Here is a 7,397-nt window from a genome sequence, read left to right on the forward strand (position 1 = left end):
TTTCCCTTATTTGCAATAACTAGTATATATCTAGGATAATCTTACCAGACAAGCAGAAAATCAAAAGCTATGTGCATAAGACCATATAAGATGATGCTAAGCAAAATGAACCCCAAGATAGGGACACGAAAGGTTTTTTTCTTTGTTGCTGTTGTTTTTATGTACTATGTGATTGCTTTGTTTCTTTTGTGTGTTCTTATCCCTATGGTATAACCCCTGTTGTCACTGTATTTGATTCTGGTACCCTGTATCTTGTATATACATTTTCCTAATGAGAAGGGGAAGGAAAATAACAAAATGCTGAAACAAGGATACAGGTTGACCCATTGTAACAATGAGACATACAAGACACTATGTTGAAAACGAACTTTACAACTTGGAGGGGGAGGGAGGAGGTGGGGAAGTGCGGAGGGAAGGGATAGTAAGGGAAAAGCAAAGGAGGGGGTAACAATGCTCAATAGGAAATGTACTCATTATCTTACTCATGTAACTGTAACCCCTCTGTACAGTATCTTTACAATAAAAAATATTTAAAAAGTAAATTAAGATAAAGATTTTTTTTTTTGTCGGTCATGGGGCTTAAACTCTGGCCTGGGCGCTGTCCCTCAGCTCTTCAGCTCAAGGCTAGCATTCTACCACTTGAGCCATCGTACCACTTCCATTTCTGAGCGGTTTATTGGAAATAAGAGTCTCATGGGCTTTCCTGCCCTGCCTGGGCTGGCTTTGAACCACAATCCTCAGATCTCAGCCTCCTGAGTAGCGAGGATTACAGGCATGAGCCACGGATGCCTGGCTAACATCAAGATATTTTAATTGTGATTAAATACATACAACATATATTGTTCTAGTGTATTTAGATTCAAACTCAAGGCCTCACAATTACTAGTCAATAGTGGGTGCAGTTCTACCCAAAGAACCATGGTCCCAGGCCACCATCTTAACCATTTTAAGTGTGTAGTTAGAAAAAGAGCAGGGGTCTCCTTCCCTCCTTCCACCATGCCTGCTCTGCAGCAAGGGAGACAGCAGCACAGATAGTCTCTGCCTCTCCACCACTTCCACCACAGACTCTTCCCTGGCCTAAGGAAGTTGGGGGAGAAGGGCCACCTCTTCCTGGGTGTGTAAATTCCCACTCCTGCCTCAGCCAGGATGCCATATTGAATAAAGAAAGACTGAGCTTTGTATTGAAGGCATCTGTGGAATAATGCTACAGTTTGAATAGTAAAGATACCACATTATGAGTTGAGGATTGGGCACAAATAGATGTTGTAGGGCTGGGAATGTGGCTTAGTGGTAGAGTGCTTGTCTAGCATGCATGAAGCCCTGGGTTTGATTTTTCAGTACCACATAAACAGAAAAAGCTGGAAGTGACACTGTGGCTAAGTGGTAGAGGGCTAGCCTTGAACAAAAGAAGCTCAGGGACAGCACCCAGGCCCTGAGTTCAAGCCCCAGGACCTCAAAAAAAAAATTGGATGTCATAGTCTCTGTATCATGATGCACAAGCTCAAATATTTCCACAGATTTCATGTAGAAAAACCAAAGCAATTAATGAGTGACCAGGAACAGATTTCTCAACCAAGTTCATGGACTGATAAGGAGAATTTCTTTTTGTCAACCTAATGAAGCATTCAATAAAGTCTTCTGACTTTTTTTAAAAAAGAATTCTTACTCTTTTAATTTCATATCTTTCTTTTTTCCTTTTTTCTTTTCTTTCTTTTGCCACTCCTGCGGTTTGAACTTGGCCTGGGCACTGTCCCTGAGCTTCTATGGCTCAAGGCTAGCACTCTACCATTTGAGCCACAGTGCCACTTCCTGCTTTTTCTATTTATGTGGTAATAAGGAATAAAACCCAGGGTTTCATGCATGCTAGGCAAGCACTCTACCATTAAGCCACATTCCTAACCCTTCTTCTGACCCTTTTCAAGATAAACTGGAAGATTATATTAAAGTACAGAAAGCCAAAGTCCTAGAGCCAAAGACATGTTTCAGAAAGATGAGAGAAGACTATTTGGAAACCTGTGGTTATGGAGAAGAGGTCAATTCCAGGTACAGGTATAGAATGTTTGATCTAAGATTTCTATCTGAAACTATGCAGTCCTATCCAAGATCATGTAATATTTCCCCAAAAAAGTGGAAAACCAGTTACCTCAGTGATTACCAGCTCATGACAGCAGTATGAAACTAGATTCTCTGAGCTACTGTCAATTCACCAGGGACTGTTTCTCAGAAAACCAGTACCCCAGGAACTTAAAATGTAATTATAGGGACTGGGAATGTGGCTCTGTGGCAGAGTGCTTTCCATGTAAGAAGCCCTGGGTTCAATTCCTCAGTACCACATAAACACAAAAAAATGGAAGTGGCACTGTGGCTCAAGTGGTAGAGTGCTAGCCTCGAGCAAAAGAAGCTTAGGGACAGAGCCCAGGCCCAATTCAAGCCCCAGGACTGGCAAAAAAAGAATATAATTATGGTTTATACAATAGAGAATCATGAGTTCCCAAATACCTCTCCTTAGGACACAGTACTAGTGCCCCTCAATCCAATCATAAGCAGATGCATCACAACAGCAAAAGCCACCCAGAGGAAGGCAGAGAAAAACCAGAGGACAAGAGGCCTAAGCATAAGTAGAAAAGAAGTTTTGTGGAAATGGATTTAGACAAACACAAGAGCATCCAAAAAGAAAAGAAAAGCAGAGGGCTGGGATGTAGCTCAGTGGCAAAGTGCTTGCCTAGCAAGTGCAATGTCCTGGATTCAATCCCCAGTACCAAAAAAGAAAAGACAAAAAATACAGTTAAAAAAAAAAGAAGAGGCTGGGGAGTTGGCTCAGTGGTAGAGTGCTTGCCTCACATGCATGAGGCCCTGGGTTCAATTCCTCAGCAACACATAAACAGAAAAAGTCGGAAGTGGTGCTGTGGCTCAAGTGGTAGAGCGCTAGCCTAGAGCTGAAAAGCTGAGGAACAGCACCCAGGCCCAGAGTTCAGGCCCCACGACCGACCAAAAAAGAAAAGAAAAACAGAAACAGAAACTGAACAGGTCAATACAGAAAAGAATAAGAATCGAAAAGGAGAAATAGAGCCAAAATGTAGCCTCTAAGAAAGAGGACCGTGGCTGGGAATGTGGCTTAGTGGTAGAGTGCTTGCCTAACGTGCATGAAGTCCCAGGTTTGATTCCTCAGCACCACATAAACAGAAAAAGCCAGAAGTGGCATTGTGGCTCAAGTGGTAGAGCACTAGTTTTGAATATATAGAGGCTCAAGGACAGAGCCCAGGCCCTTAACTCAAGCCCCAGGACTGGCAAAAAAACAAAAAGAAAACACAGAAAGAGGATATTAAGCATAGAAAACAGAAAAAGAAGGCAAAGAAAGGAAGGAGGAGGGGGCTGAGAATGTGGCTTAGTTGTAGAGTGCTCGCCTCGCATGCATGAAGCCCTGGGTTTGATTCCTCAGTGTCACAGAAAAAGCTGGAAGTGGCACTGTGGGTCAAGTGGTAGAGTGCTAGTCTTGAGCAAAAGTTCAGGGACAGTGCCCTGAGTTTAAGCCCCAGGACAAGCAAAAAATAAAAAAATAAAGGAATGAGGAGGAAATGCCAAGCAGGAAGAAAACCTATGCATTCCATCTCCAACATTTTAGCCAGCAGAAAGGTAGGCTAGAGATGTGGCCCAAGTGATAGAGTGCCAGCTGAGCAAGCAAACCAAGCAAGGATAAGGCCCTAACTTCAAACTCTAGACCTTCTAAATAAATAAATAAATACCCATTGAGGTGAAATTTATATAGCATAAAATTAATATCAGTTTTTCAATATAGGGTCTTGCTATGTATTTCACACTAGCTTTGAACCCACAGTCCCCCTGCCTCAGCCTTCCAAGTGCTGGAATTACAGACATGTGTCACTACAACAGGTCAAAATGAATCCTTTCAAAGTGGCTTCATCAGGCTGAGAAGGTGGCTCACTGGTAGAGTGATTGCCTTGCATGCATGAGGCCCTGGGTTCAATTCCTCAACACCACATAAGCAGAAAAAGCTGGAAGTGGTGCTGTAGCTCAGGTGGTAAGAGCACTAGCCTTGAGCTGAAGAGCTGAGGGACAGCGCCCAGGCCCAGAGTTTAGGCCCCACGACCAACAAAAAAAAATCAAAGTGGCTTCATGGCATTTAGTAATTTGCAGTACTTTTTGCCAGCCTTTGATCCGTGTTTGGCCAGCAGATCACAGCCATAGACAGAGGAAGACTATGGTTCAAACTGCTCAGAAAGCACCTTCGCTTGTGGTTTCCTGAGGCAAATCACAGTCCAGTCTCAAGGACCATAACCAGTTGTGGCCCCAGGCTACACACACACACACACACACACACACACACCTCTACTTCCAAAGACAGACCATGTAGGAAAGGGGTTTGTCCAGCACCAGCCCCTAGTGACCACAGAGGAGGCTGCACTCCTACTATGTTTTGCCTCACTACCGCAGCCTGCACCCCAGGATGTGAAAGCTCTGGAAAGAACAAAGAAGCTGCACATAGGAGCCTGCTGTTAGAGATGCTGAAAATCCGGGAGTTTCCTCCCCTTGGAAGACACAAAGCACTTTTCAGCAAAACATGTTCAAAGATCTGAATGACATCCATGCTAATTGCACTTGGCTTCAAAACCCCAAGACTCTCTAGCTACCAGCATCACCCAAGCTGCTTTCCCACGCACTAGCTGCTTTTGAGATTACTGTACTGAATGTGACACTTCGGCCTTGATGCTAGTTACTGTCAGCTCTTCCCTGAAAGCAATCAATATGCCATCCAAGCACATCTCTGATCTCAGCTTCTCCAATGAGTAGGGCATCCCCTCCCTCAGCATTAGGTCATCTTCTAGCACCCCACAGACTGGGGGGAGGGGGTCAGCTAACTTTCTTGTCACCGCCTTCCAATTCTCCACACTGGGCTCCTTTTGTTTCCAGTCATTAAAGAGAAAGCTTTCAGACACAAAGCAGTAACAGAGAGCCACCCAGAGAGCCATCTGCAACAATTCTCCAGCTCAGGAGATCATGTTGAACGAACTTATTAAGCCACGCTGAAAAAGGCCAGATACCCATGTTTTCATTCATTTTCAGACTCTAGACTTAAAAATGCATATATATGCATATACTTTATATACATAGAACGTGATTGTAACTGTGAGACTGAGTCAGGAGCAAGGAAAGGGACAGAGAATAATGGAGGGTGAATTCTATCAAAATACTTTGCACTGCGTCTCTGTAGGGAAAGGAATTATTTTTTAAAATTTGTGCTGGTCCTGGGGCTTGAACTTAAAGCCTGGGCACTGTCCTTGAGCTTTCTTGCTCAAGGCTAGTGCTCAATCACTTCAGCCACAGCTCCAGTTCCTGCCTTCTTTGTGCTTAATTAGGAATAAAAGTCTCATGGACTTTCCTGCCTAGGCTGGCTTTGAACCATGATCCTCAGATCCCAGCCTCTTGAGTAGCTAGGATTACAGGAATGAGCCACCAGTGCCTGGCTGAAAAAAAATTAATACAAAACAGTTTCCCAGCTCCCTGACCAACAGGACTAGGCCAGCTCAGGAAATGTCACCAGTGCATGTCTCACTGCCTCCAAGAAGAAAATCAAAACCATCTGCTATCAATTTTAAAGTCAAAAGACTATGATTCTAGTGGTAAGAGTAGTAAGCACTTGAACACAGGTTGGCCAGACCACAGGAAGGACTTCCAGCTCTGTCATTCATTTAGTTATAGATCTCACCCCCAACTCTTTGCATCTTAAATCAGAGTCTTAGTCATGGTTATACCTAGGAGGTCACTCCCAGGCCGGAGGATGAAGTGCAGTATATGAGCTGGCATGCCATCCCAGGCTTTGTATTTTTCCTGAACCTATTTTCCTGAACAGTATTTATCTGTATTTATTTTTTTCTTTTCTTTTTCTTTTTTTCTTTTGTGGGAGGGAGAGGGTGTTTGTGTGTATGTGTGTATGCACACTGGAACTGGAGCTTGAACTCAGAGCCTCACTATTTTGCTTAGCTTTTTCCCTCAAGGCTGGTGCTCTTCCACTTTTGGCTTGTTGCTGGTTGATTGAAGATAATTGTCTTACAGATTCTTCTGCCTGGGCTGGCTTTGAGTCAAGATCCTCAGATCTCAGCTCTTGAAGAGCTAGTATTACAAATGTGAACCACTGGCTAACCCTCTAGTTTTTTTGTTTTTGTTTTTGTTTTTTACAGCAGCCATACGAAATGAATACAACATACTAAAAAACAGGGCTGAAAGTACGGCTCAGTGTTACAGTACTTGCCTAGTATGCTTGAAGCCCTGGGTTCCATCCTCGGCACTCCCTACAAAAAATTGGCATCAACTAGATTCTAAATTTAAAAACAAATTAAGTAGCATGGTACCTGAAATCCTAGCTACTCAGGAGGCTGACATCTAAGGATCACAGTTCAAAACTAGGAAAGTCCATGAGACTCTTATTTCAAGCATACTACCCAAAATAGCTAACATCCTCAAGTGGTAGAGCTCTAGCTTTAAGCAAAGCAGCTCAGGGACAGTGTCCAAGTCCTGAATTCAAGCCTTAGGACTGGCACAAAAAATTGTTTCTCCAACAAATCAAAGAAAGGTTGGACAAATGGGATTGCATGAAACTGCAGAGCTTCTGCATGGCAAAGGACATAGCTAGCAAGATCAATAGAAAGCCCACGGATTGGGAGAAGATCTTCACTAGCCATACAATGGAAATCCTCAAAGAAACAACTGCCCAATAAATAAGTGGGCTAAAGACTTAAAGAGAAACTTCTCTGAAGAGGAAATAAGAATGGCCAATAGGGGCTGGAAAGGTGGTTCAGTGGTAAAGTGCTTGCCTCGCATGCATGAGGCCCTGAGTTCGATTCCTCAGTACCACATAAGCAGAAAAAATGGAAGTGGCATTGTGGCTCAAGTGGTAGAGCACTAGCCTTGAGCTAAAGAGCCAAGGGACAGCACCCAGGCCCAGAGTTCAGGCCATGACCGACAAAAAAAAAAAGAATGGCCAATAGACACATGAAGAATGCTCAACCTCTCTAGCCATAAAAGGAATGCAAATCAAAACAATATTGAGATATCACCTCACCCCAGTTACAATGGCTATAATCAAGAAATCAAATAACAACAGATGCTGGAGGGGATGTGGCCAGAAGGGTACCCTACTGCATTGTTGGTGGGAGTGTAAACTTGTTTAATCACTCTGGAAAGCAGTATGAAGGTTCCTGAAAAGACTCCACATAGAGCTCCCCTATAACCCAGCAATCTCACTTTTGCGCATTTACCCAAATGATCACAAACAAGGCTATACTAAAGATACCAGACAACTATGTTTATTGCAGCATTATTTACCATAGCTAAGATATGGAACCAACCCAGATGCCCCTCAAGAAAATGCGGTATATATA

General features: G+C 43.4%; 1 pseudogene; it reads left to right on the forward strand.

The window, feature by feature from the left end:
- The window catches only part of LOC106000294, a 46,057-nt pseudogene extending 42,692 nt beyond the window's left edge, over positions 1 to 3,365 (forward strand).
- Positions 3,366 to 7,397: the final 4,032 nt, after the last annotated feature.

Source organism: Dipodomys ordii, unplaced genomic scaffold, assembly GCF_000151885.1.
Source record: "Dipodomys ordii isolate 6190 unplaced genomic scaffold, Dord_2.0 Scaffold215, whole genome shotgun sequence".
Lineage (NCBI taxonomy): Eukaryota > Metazoa > Chordata > Mammalia > Rodentia > Heteromyidae > Dipodomys > Dipodomys ordii.